Below are 13,432 nucleotides of genomic sequence, written 5' to 3'. Positions count from 1 at the left end.
AACTATTGTAAGGTCTATTTTATATTGTTTATGCTTTTGGTCTGTAACGAACATGACATCCCGAGTTTTTATTATTTAATGAAAATACATTCTTTTCGAGAAATGTTTTGATAAATGGTTATCATATTTTATTTTGGGAACAAATTCCGCAACCGTTTTCTTTAAACGATCACTCTGATTTATAAAACAAAGCATAAACAAATCGGTCTTTTTTGGCAGTGAAATTGGGGATGTCTCAGTTGGTATCAGAGCATTAGTTTAAGCGAACTAGGAATATGGATTTATTTCTAAACTTAAACTTAGAATGCTAAGCAATGATTGTGAGTTAAGTGTGTCCATTATATTTTAGGTAGTACACCTAAATTGACACATGCACTATTTTATTTTAGGAAAATTGCCTAAAATGCTATTATGTGCTAATTGTTATATGTTTGCCATATATGATGTTAATTGTTCGGATCTATGGTCTGTTGCCGACCGGATCTGGAAACCTTATGTGTTTAGGATTCTAAGCGTGCATCTACGATATTAGAATTAACATGTAAACGTTTCGGAGTGATAAGGATGATTTGAATATCTATCGTGACTAAGGATCTAATTTCACCTTATTCGGTGTATAGATCAAAAATGGTGAGAACGAGGAGTGGAGTTGGAAATGCTGATGAAAATAGGAATCAAATACCAATAATTGAACAAATAGCTATTGTAGCAGCAGCGCCTGAACCAATGACAATGGTCGGAGTTCAAGTGATGATCCAGGTAATGTTGAATAATCAGATGGAAGAAACCAGACGTCTGATCAGGCAGAATCGCGAGGAATTGTCAATTCAAGTTGAAGAGCCCGAAGTAAATGGAGGGCAGTCTGAAGGAGGAAACTACAGTGGGACCGTTGGTCAAGCCAACCCACCAATAGTTCGCCAAAACAACCAGGATAGAGGAAATGATGGATATGGATGCAAGTACAAGGATTTCATGGCATCCAAACCACCATGTCTTTCTGGGAGCCCGACACTGGTGCAAGTCATGGACTGGATCTCCGAAATGGAGACAATGTTTGAAATTTGCGAGTGTAGCAACAGACAGAAGACCGCTCTTGCAATCCCTCTGTTAAAATCTGGAGTATTGAGCTGGTGGAAGTTACTGGCTGGTTCGATGCCCAAGGGGGAAGCTAGCAAGATGTCTTGGGAAGAATTCGTGGTGCAACTGAAATTGCAATACTGCTCTGAGCAAGATCTTCTGGAAATCAACAATGAGTTCCAGAATCTGAAGAAAGGAAAATTGAGCGTTACTGAATACGCTACGAGCTTTACGGAGAAGATGAAGCTTATTCCACACCTAATTCCAACTGAACTTTCCAAGGTCAACAAGTTTGCCAATGGATTACCAGCGGACTTTGGTCCGATAGTCAAACAAGCAACCACTCTGAAAGCCGCCATCTGGGCAGCCAAGAATGTTGAGACCCAAATAAAAGAAAAAGGTCTGGAAAGAGCTGAAGTTGGAGAGAAAAGGAAGCGTGAAGGATCTTCAATAAATGACAAAGAAAGCAAATTCTCGAAATCTGGGGGAGGAGATGAAGCTAAGTGGTGTGAGAAGTGTAAGAAGAAACTCTTCGGGAAATGTAGCGAGGAGATGACTTGCTACAAATGTGGGAAGACAGGGCACTACGCCAATAAGTGCGCACCCCTCAAGAAGGTGTGCTATAGGTGTAACGAAGAAGGTCATATTTCTAAAGACTGCCCACAGAAAAACACACCTCCACAGCCAAGGGCATTCAACATGTTCCTCAACGAAGCAGAAAAGGATGGGAGGATTAAAAGATGAAGACTTCATATTAATATATAAAGTCTGTATCAGGAAGCATAGCCTGTTAGAGGCATAGTATAGGGTGAACTTGAACTTTTGTGTAATAGTTTCAAGAATTAATATAAACCCTGGTTTTGTTATCTGATGTGTTGAATGATTATATGATTTATGTATGGTGACTTGGTTAACTGCGAGACAATACTTGGGACGAGTATGAGTAGGTGTGAATGGTAGTAGAGATCTATACTACCGGCAGCACAGGACTCACGCTTGGATCATGGGAAGTCACAAGGTTATCAAGAAGCTAGTAATTGACTTCGTTTTATTCAAGTTTGTCATTTCCCTTGTTTCGGTATTGGATAGTAGGATGATGGTTATTCCGACCCTAGTGGTCATATTAATTGAGTCCGACCGCGATGAGAGGTCATCGGGTCACGACCCATTGGTTAGTTACAATAGATAAATGAATGTATTTATCCTTAGAAGAAGAAGGAGTCCACAATAAGGATTTATTTTGTAACTTAAAGATGTCGATCTAAAGTCCAACGTAGTACGAAGAGCAGATGCAGGGTTGAGCATCAAGGTTATTACTTAGAATGGAGAGATAACTTATGGAGTCAGTATACGAATCCTATTTCGTTGATGATTCCGGGACGTAATCATCCTAAGGAGGAGATAATTGTAACTCCCGTAGATCAGGGCTAGTCAATTTAGAGACAATAAGCGTCAAAAATGAATTTTTGATAGAAGATTATTTAGGATGAATAATCCTATCTAAGTTGTAGTATATGTTACAAGGTTTCCGTGCATATAAAGAACGCCAAAATCCGAGTTATAACGAAGAAGTTATGACTGGTTGAAGTTTCGCGACAGAACCGGCACAACGCTGAATGACGTAAAAAGTGAATTCACGTTAGAGTGATATTTAGCCTTAGCAATCTAAACGAGAATCGAAGATCTCGTTGTTAGTAGCGAAACGACGAAAAGTTAGGCAAGAATGGACGTCGGACGAAGAAGTTAAGAATTTATAACGAAATTTTCTGTCCCGACCTATTAAACATAAATAATAAAAATAAAAGTCAAAATTAGCCGACGGAGTCTAAACGAAAGTTGTAGAGCGTAGTCTCACCTACGCGTGAATATAAAGAACGTCGAAAATGGAGTTCGTATGAAGAAGATATGAATTTTCGAAGTTTATTAATGAATTAATAATTAAATTTAATTATTAAATCCCGATATTATCCGAAGGCGAGTCATCGGACTCATCCGAAGTACGCCCCGCGTATGAGTGTACACCCCGCGTACAACGAAGCATGACGACCTTCGCACTCGAGTTCTTCGGATGACGCATGCAGTGACGAATTCGGACGCGTACGCCCCGCGTACGCCTCTACGCCCCGCGTACTCCGAGGCTCGAGCCTCCTATAAATAGGATGCGAGGGCAGCCGGTTCTTTTGTTCATTTTCTCTCTTCTCTCTCCCGTTTTGCATCGATTTGCATGCCAGAAATTCCCCGAAGCCCCGGTATTATTCTCGAGCCTCGAAGCAAGTCCCGAGAGCCCGAAGATCCTGAGAAGTGCGGTTCCCGAGCCGAAGCTCTGCCCGCGAGAAGTTCGATTTTTGTGGAGATCTTCCAGATCTACCGAAGAATACTACTTCTGCAAGTCGTAGTGTTGTCCGATCATCTTCTGATCAAGTGAGTGTATACTACCTTTCATAAACACGATAATAATACAAGTATGGTTTGAGTGTATTAAGAATATTGTTGTTTATATGTGTGAGTGTGTAGTTACTTTCTTCTAACACATAAATATGAAGTATTTGCTATGAAATACGTGCTATGTGTTTATATGTTATTTGTCTATTTGAGATGGGCATGGAAATTGGAGTTTTATAAAGGTGTTAAATGATTTAAACTGTGTAAGTATTTATATCTACAAAATTGTTGGGTAGAACATAGGTAGATGGAATAGTTGGTGACTATGGAGTTAGCGCCTATTGTATAAACCTTGGCGACGATGTGACTTCGTGCCTATTTGATGAACCTTGGCGACTATGGAGTTAGCGCTTGTTGAGTAAACCTTGGCGACTATGGAGTTAGTGCTTGTTGAGTAGACCTTGGCGACTATGGAGTTAGCGCTTGTTAAGTGAACTTTGGTGACTATGGAGTTAGCGCTAGATAACTATGGATTTAGTACTTGATAAATAAGCTTTGGCAGCAATGGAATTCGTGCCAAATTCCTTATGAATAAATGAATGAAGGATAGTTGGTTCTTAGGGTAAAACCTTAAGAAGATAATGAGGATGGGTAATTGGGTTGATTGTTTGCTGATTACATATAATAATTATATTATTGTGGGTTGGAAACCCTATATACTCACCAGGCTCCCAAGCCTGACCCACTCAGTTTTCTTTTCATTACAGGTAATGGCACAAGGGTATAAGTTGGTGGACTTGACGAGAGATTTTGGATTATTGATCAGTAGTTGAATAACTATTGTAAGGTCTATTTTATATTGTTTATGCTTTTGGTCTGTAACGAACATGACATCCCGAGTTTTTATTATTTAATGAAAATACATTCTTTTCGAGAAATGTTTTGATAAATGGTTATCATATTTTATTTTGGGAACAAATTCCGCAACCGTTTTCTTTAAACGATCACTCTGATTTATAAAACAAACCATAAACAAATCGGTCTTTTCTGGCCGTGAAATTGGGGATGTCACACAGAGGAGCTGGATGAGTCTCATCTTGACCCATAAGCTGAGCGGTAGCATCTCTTACAACTATTCTTACAGGAACATGAGGGCCTTCTTTGACGGATCTCCAAATAGCTTCACCTTTCTCTTTGGCTAGTAAAAATCTTTCCATTCTAACTTTCCGGTGATCATATTCTTCCATAACTAGCAATGGGGCACGTGTAGGGCCACCCACACTATTTGTGATTTGCATTGAAATCATTAGTTAAGGATTAGAAGCAGGCATTGTAGTTAAGATATCTTCAAACAAAAATGGTATATAGAAGAACTTTTATCCTTAACACAAAAATGGTTAAAACACCAAGGTAATTTCAAACCAACTATAATTTGATCTTATGGATTCAAAGGAAAACCACTCAAGCTCTGATACTAATTGTGAGAACAAAATAGATCTGATGCGCAGGGACAAGGTTTGAAAACTCAAACCTTGAGTTAATACTTTAAGATCAATGTCTGATTTCTAATAAGTATTCCAGTCAAGTCTGGATAGACCAGTCAAGTCTGAGTTAAAGTATTCAACAAATGTTCAAGCCATAAATGAAGAATGAGAATAAAGATCAAGGTAAAGATAATAAATAAAGAACAAGAAGAATGTTTGAAAGAATATTCAGAAAGATGAAGTAACTTGGATATTGCTAAAATGAGTGAGAATGATCCATCTTGATTTAAAATTGAAATCTCCTATAAATAGGAGTTAATGAAACATGGTACTAACCAATTACAATCAAAGGACTGGATAAAAGAGTTACATCTGACACTCTGAATATCCGTGTTTAACAAATAAAGCAAAGTTTTATGACAAGTTAAATCAAACAAAAGACAAATACAATTAATGTAAAGAGACAAAACATAGATTCCGGATCAGCAAACATTCCGAACATAAAGTCCATTCCGGAATGCCTTCACTTCCAATCAGCATACCACTAACACATATTCAAGTCCGGACATAAATAGATTCCAGACCAATCTTCACTTCGGAACACCATCAGACTTCGAAATTGACATTGGGACTTAGGATTGCTACAGGTTCACTTTCAGGTTCCAACAGAAGATACCAAAAATCAAACAAAAAGCTGGTGAATTCAAAAGAAATCAAAGACCAAATATTCAAAGAAGTGAAGAATTCCAAGAGCTCCATTGTGGTATCTAAAGTTGTAATTTTCAGATTAAGAAAGATTTATGTGGATTGATTCTGAGGGTTGCAGAATATCATTTAAGCTAAGGGGTAAAGTTTCATAAGGATTATGAGTATTTAGGATTTGGAATTTATCAAGAGATTTTGACACAAATATGCATATTGCGGTCTTGGTACAATGGCTGAGTTGAAAATGGATTGTTTTATGTGATGCTAGTGATGAAGGTTTGGATTAAGAATAATTAGTTTTTCTTGAGGGCAAGCAAAAGATAAATGTAGGGTATTTAATATTGCCATATTTATACATATTTTTAGGAAATATTTTAATACGTTTTGCTTAATATTTTAGTTGTTTGCATAGATAAGTGGTACTTATAGGATTAAAATTGTATTTTCAGCTAGAAGGAGCATTCTTGAAGAACAAGGACAAAAAGCGACAAGAGATTGAACTTTGGAGGCTTGGAGAATTAAAGAAAAGAAAATCCACAAAACCAACTGAAGCCACGTCATGGACTTCACTTACATGACGTGGAATGGACGATTCTGGAAGATGAGTACACGAAAAGTTGAAATCCTTTCCCGATAAGGATTCATCCAAATCCATGACGTGGAGTGCTAATCCATGATGTGGAGTTCAAATTCATGATAAGTATATATATCCTTGGTACTTACGGGTTTAGGAAGCTGGCTGGAGATTAGAAGTTCCGGAATACGAATTTCAGAGGAAGATTAAGAGAGAAATCAAACATTGATATTGGAAGAAGGACAGAAAGATCATTAGTTTACTTTTGATTTAGTATAATTGATTATGTCTTTATTAGTTGCAATTGTGTATTTGATTTTAGCTATGAGTACCTGAATCTAGCTGCTTCTATTAGCTAGATGAAGCTGGAACTCCTGGTTTGGTTATGTTAATGTAGATTTTCCTAGTTGGTTAATGTATTGTGTTGATTGTTTATACCTAGCATGCTTAATTTGATACTAGATTACTTAAATACATATTCTGTGTAATTTAGTGACCATTAGTCTGAATGAATTTGATTACCTAGTAATTTACCGAACATTAGATTATTAGAGCTAAGATCGAACCGATCTTAGATATGTAATTAAAGTATTGAATTTATCTGTGCTGAAGAACACATATTGTGACCATAATTGTGTTTGTTAACTCAATCTTACATAGCTCTAATCACATCAAATAATTGATTATGTGTTAAATTATGTATGACCATGCCTAGCTCTACATGAATTAATTCAATATTAGTAAATTTGGACGTGAATTACTAATAATACATTAATTGGTAACCAACAGGAATTGTCATAATTAATAGTTAAACCATCGAGGGAAAGTGGATTCAAACTAACATAAGTGTTTTAATATTTGATTGAATTGTGTTTGAGAATTTAAGTTTGTCTAAACTTGCAAAATTAGATAAAAACCCTTTTACTTTTGTTATAATTTTAGTTTAACTTAATAGTAAGTAGGCTAAATAATAAATTTCGTTCCCTGTGTTCGATACCCGACTTTTGTGCTATACTATTTGCGAAAGAGTACACTGCCCTGGGTCGAATAGCTAGTAGAATAGTATGTAAAATTAGGTGTATCTATTTGCAAGCAACAACATATATATATATATATATATATATATATATATATATATATATATATATATATATATATATATATATACTAGCCGTTACCCGCGCACAGCGGCGGGGACAAATAGCTTATTTCAACGATATTTTTTTTAAAGAAAAATGTTATGTTCCAAAAGAAAGTTCATGTCGTGGGTGAGAGGAAGGGTGGTAGTCGTGATAGTGGTTGGTTGAAGGCGGAAGGAGGCAGAGCGGCTGTGGTGGTGGTGGTTATACTGTCTTGGTTACTGGTTAGGGTTTTTCGAGAGAGTGTGCGTATATTTCTTACTTTGAAGGGATTACGAAGATAGATATTATGAAATGACTTGTTACCAATGTGAGAGAAGAGATCTTTTATAAATTGTTGACATTGACCGTTTCAAATGGCTGAAGTGTTGAGATTGACGGGTTCAATTTGCAAATGAATTCTTCTATTAATTTGATACGAGATTTTTAAGGGATAAATGATAGGGTTAAATTTTAATATTATTATATTATAAATGGGTTGTACTTCAAGCTTAATAGTTTGGACGTCTTAAAAAATAATATTATTATATTCAATCTATTTATAGAAATAGTTAGATTTCTTTTATAAGTAGTAAAGATATATATATATATATATATATATATATATATATATATATATATATATATATATATATATATATATATATATATATATATATATATATAAGTGTTGCAAATATCGACCTAGGCGGCCGATTAATCGGCGCCTAGGTGCATGGCGGTCCTCCACTGTCGACGTTTATAGCTAATCGACCTATATAATCAAACATGGTCAAAGTCGGTAAAAGACAGAGACAGTCGGGTCTACGTGGGTCTAGGCGCCCTAATCGGTCAATGCAAGTCAACATAATTTAATATCATTTTTAGGGCAAAATTGTCAAAATGTAACAATTTCTTCTAGGGTTGCATCCAATTTCTCATTTAATCGTATGCAGTCGATGAAAACTGACATTCTCTCTCTGGACTCAAACCATGAACGAACGAAAGAAGTGAAACAAAAATATCTTCTTCTTCCGTTCACCGGTTCATGACGTCGACTTTAGCTTTGGTTCTTTATCACCTTCGAATAAAGTCATCGTAGTCCCTTTCCAAGCACATATGTCTCATCTTCAAAGGAAAATGATCCATACGAAACTTCTCAACTCCAAGTTCGACTCTTCTTCCAACATCATTGTCTGATCCACAAAAATCCCGTCGACATCAATCGCATTTTCTGTAGAGGTTAGTCTCTACTTTTATTTATTTCATTTATTGATTGTATGGAGTGTTTAGTTGTTTTTCAGTTTTAGCATTTAATTCAAATGGGTGATTGAATTTGTTCCGTAACATGATTTGTTTAAAAGTAAATTGGTTATTGAATTTCAAATGAGAATTTATTGAATAGGGATTTCAGATAGGTTTGTTTAATAGTAAAATGGTTTGTTAAACATGAGAATTTATTAGCATTTGACAGCTTCTTCTGTTTAACAGTAACATGATTTTTTTTTAACATTTACTGAAAGGAATTGGAGCACGTTTGAAAGGAATTAGAGCATGTTTTTTAGGTTAGTAATATAAAGTATTAAACTTATATTTTATAAAATTTCAATATTAATCACATTTCAACACTTTGTTGTGTTCACATTTAGGTACATACCAGTGTTCTAAATAATGGGCTATGGTGGTGCCAAGGCGTGCCATGGCGCGAGGTGTGAAGAAGTCGTTACGAAAACATGCAAAACGTATTTGTGAGGCGTGTCACCCAAATAACGTGGCTAGATGTGTCTTAACGCGTTATGACATGAGTTTTTTCCAAGCTGTGAGTTTTTTTTTTTTTTTTTTTTTTTTTTTTTTTTTTTTGTTCTTTTCAGATCAGACATGAAATTATTGAGTTGTTTTTAACTTTTACATTTTTAGTGTTGATATAACACTTCTAAATACTTGTTATATTTGATATAATTCTATAATTATGTGATTTATCCTTTTTAATGTATAAAACTTATCACGCGTTGAAAAACGTCTTGGTTCGCCAAGGCTTAGCATGACTTGAGGCTTGACCTTACCGTTATGTCATGTCTCATGTCATTTAGAACCTTGGTACATACAAAAAAAAACGAAATAAATTGGAGGCAAGCAAATTGAACAATCTTGTTTATGTTCAATTCAATGATAATTTAATGATAAAAAACCAAAAGTGAAAAGATACAAATATGGAGGTGCTATTAGCAAATGGTTCACTCTCGGCTCAAGAATGGATTTTTGATGTAGATGAAGTAGACCCTGGAACGGTTAATAAAGATCTTGGAACCGATGATAATCAAGCACCCCCAGAAAGTCCAAGAACGAGGGAAACTTCCGAGGAAGATTTTAAGTCCGAGGATGAGGAGTAAGTGTTAGAAAAAGACGAATATGAGTTTGATGAGGTTCAAATATTGAAAGTATGTGGAGAAGATTAGAAGATAATATGTTTTATTTTTGTGCTATTTAAACTTATTATGAGCTTGTTGGTTGATGATTTGGTGTGTTTGTTGAACTTAATATTAAACTTTTATGTGTATTTTGGATAATAATTTGTTGTGCTTATTAAACTTTTATGCTTATTTACTTATATTATTAGGATTAAAGCTAGATTTATTATTTTTTGAATAATTTTCTTTATAATTAATGGTTTCCAATTAATCCCAGCCTAGCCGATTAATCTCTTAACCCCAATCTCCGAGCTACCGTCGAACGTTTTTTACAATATATATATATATATATATATATATATATATATATATATATATATATATATATATATATATATATATATATATATATATATATATATATATATATATATATATATATATTCACCTTAATAAAACTATGATTATGATTATGATGCAATGAACCCTACCTATCAAACTTAAAAAGGTATATATGCGTTAGTAACAATAAAGATTATATTCGATGACGAGAACCTCGCCTCATTCTTTTGCTTATATTGGTAAATAAGAAAAATAACACCCCCAAAGAAGAAAAATAATGTGTCATCCCCACATACAATTAGCCAAATATATAGAAGGAAGTAAGAGTGCGAGAGATAGCCACTAATATAGAACGAGATGCTACCAAACAAAGTTACTTAATAAATAAAGTTTTGGAGGGCCAAGAAAAATACGTCACCCTTGGATTTTAAATAATGGTGTATTACGTGCGGTTTGTTTTTTCAAAACGAAAATGTCTTAAATATACGTACAACCTTTGCAACCCTTGGTAGCAGAAGAGGGAAACCAAACGACGACAATATTTAATAAAAAAGTATGTTTGTTTTTAACCTCTGTAGACTGTTGCATTAAGTTAAAGTAAGGTGTGGAAATGTTTCAAGCAGAAGGTCAAGTGTTGCGCCACGCAACACATGCACATCAGTTTTTAAGTCAGAAGTCTTTTAAAAAACAAACAACTGCGAAGGACCAAGTGTTGCACATGTGCTGCGCAACGCAACAATAAATAGTCAGATGTGGTTTTTTTAGAAAAAAACAAACAGAACCTCTACCTCTGTGTGTGTGTGTATGTGTGTGTGTGTGTGTATATATATATATATATATATATATTAATTATGTACAAAATTGCCACCTTAACCTACACTTTACAAACGAAATGGTTCGTCATAGCTCCAAAAAACTTGAAGTTTGACGTTGTCCTCAAGTCACACCTTACATTATTTAGAACCATGATATTTAGTAACCATTTTTTTTTAATTTCTTTGTTAAAGGTATTTGGACAAATCAAACATTAATATTATATTAAACAATCTTTTTATTCCTTAGTTTACAATTAGTTGACACTTGTCGTTAGACTACTGTTGGACTACTGTTTGACTAACACGAAATTTAATGGCATTTTATGGTCATATTCAAAGATTAATAGAGGAAAATTTGTAGTTCTCATTTCGTTGGTAATACTTTTTAAGACATACTATTTCATTTTTGCTGCCAAATATACAAAATTTGATAACCATATAGGATTATGTCTTAACAAATTCAAATTTCTATCATATAAGTTGTATATTTCTTTAAAAATCATTTATAAAACATATTCACAATTTAATAAAATATATTAATTCAGTAATACTCAATTTAATATTTTCATGCATACATTGTTACATCCCCCTCTTGCACGTATCACAATATTGTCCGTTTTGGGCTCCCAACACGAAAACTTCCTAAGGGGTTACCCATCCCTGAATTGCTCTCGCCCGGACAAGCTTAACTACAGAGTGCTTACGAGATATGCTGCCCTCACGGCTTTAAAAGGCATTGTGATAAGGAAGATATTCACACCCCTTATAAGGAAGGCTTAGTTATCCTTCCTAGCCGATGTTGGATTAGGTGCATTCTATATAAGGGGTGTGGATACCTTCCCTATCATAACGCGTTTTAAAGTCGTGAAGGCAACATATACCATTAGAACTCTGCAGTTAAACATGACCGGGTGAGAGCAATTCAAGGATGGGTAACCCCCTGGGAAGTTTTCGTGCCGGGAGCCCAAAGCGGACAATATTGTGATACGTGCAAGTATGGGGTGTTACAGCTAGTATTAGAGCATTAGTTTAAGAGAAACAGAAATTTTACGAAATTTCTAGACTTAAACTTAGAATGCTAAGCAATGATCGTGAGGAGTGTGTCTATTATATTTTAGGAAATATGCCTAAACAGACACAAGCATTAGCTTATTTAGGGAAGATACCTAAATTGCTTTTATGTGCTGAATAATTTATGCAATAAGATGCCTTATATGCCTCATGATGCTATTATTTAATCGGATCTATGGTCTATTGCCGACCGGATCTGAAAATTTTATGTGTTTAGATTTCTAAACGTTTAACTACGTTATTAGAGCTGACATGTAACTTTCCGAAGTGATAAGGAGATTTATACGTCTATCGTAAATAAAACTTTCCTATCTTAATTCTCTTCACTGCATGCCGAACGTCTAATTTGGTAAGAACGCCAAGTGGATTTGAAAACTCTAATCAGTAGCTTGAGCCACGAGTGATTGAGCGTGTACCATAGGTAGCGGCTGCACTCGAGCCAATCACGATGACATGAGTCCAAGCAATGATTCAGACTATGATGGAAGGACAAAGGGAGGAGATGAGGCAAATGTTTCTTAATAATAGGGATGAACCTATTATACCAGTTGTACAACCTGAACTTAATGAAGAACAGTCAGAAGAAGGAAATCATAGTCAAGCCGATCCACAAGTGGCTAGAAGAAATAACCAGGATGAAGGAATTGAATGGAAAGGATGTAAGTATAAAGAGTTTATGAATTGAAAAGCATCAAATTTTATTGGGAAAGATCATAAGCACCAATGAGCCACTACAACTCACACGGGAAGAATTCTTGGTACACTTTAAACGCAAGTTCTGATCAGCCCAACATGCTAGAGCTCGAGAACCAGTTTCTGACATTGAAAAAGGGCAACATGTCCATTGATGAGTATACCTATGCCTTCACATGAATTATTATAGTTTTCTTTGCGTAACGTCCCTGACAAGCTAACAAAAATCGATAAGTATACAAAGGAACTACCATGGGAGTACATTGTACCAGTACGCTAAACACCTACGCTTGAAGCGGCCATCTGGGCTGCTTAGTCAATTGAAGAAATGATCAAAGGTAGAATCACCAATAAGGTTGAAGTTGGTGAGAAGAGGAAGTTTGAGGGGTCTTCAAGATCCGAAAAGAAAAATAGGTTCCCGAAGTCTGACCCCAACAACAAGAGGAATGGTTATAGCAATGAAGAAAAATGGTGTGACAAGTGTAGAAAGAAGCACAATGGGAGATGCTCTAAAGAGGTGACCTACTTCAAATGCGGGAAGACTGGTCACTATGCAATGCACAACCAAGAGAAAAGTCTGCTTTAAATGTGGTGAAGAAGGATATTTCAAGCAAGACTGGTCAAAGAGGGAAAGAGCTACGAAGCCAAACTAATCGTCGAAGCCAAAGGCAAGAGCATTCCAGATGATCCTTGATGAAGCGGGTGACGATGCGAGGCACCAGGAGTAAGGATCTATATATCCAAAAATCAAGATAGAAATTTT

This window comes from Lactuca serriola, chromosome 4, assembly GCF_051521515.1.
Source record: "Lactuca serriola cultivar US96UC23 chromosome 4, Lser_US96UC23_V15, whole genome shotgun sequence".
In the NCBI taxonomy this organism is placed as follows: domain Eukaryota; kingdom Viridiplantae; phylum Streptophyta; class Magnoliopsida; order Asterales; family Asteraceae; genus Lactuca; species Lactuca serriola.
This window is presented reverse-complemented; position numbering follows the sequence as displayed.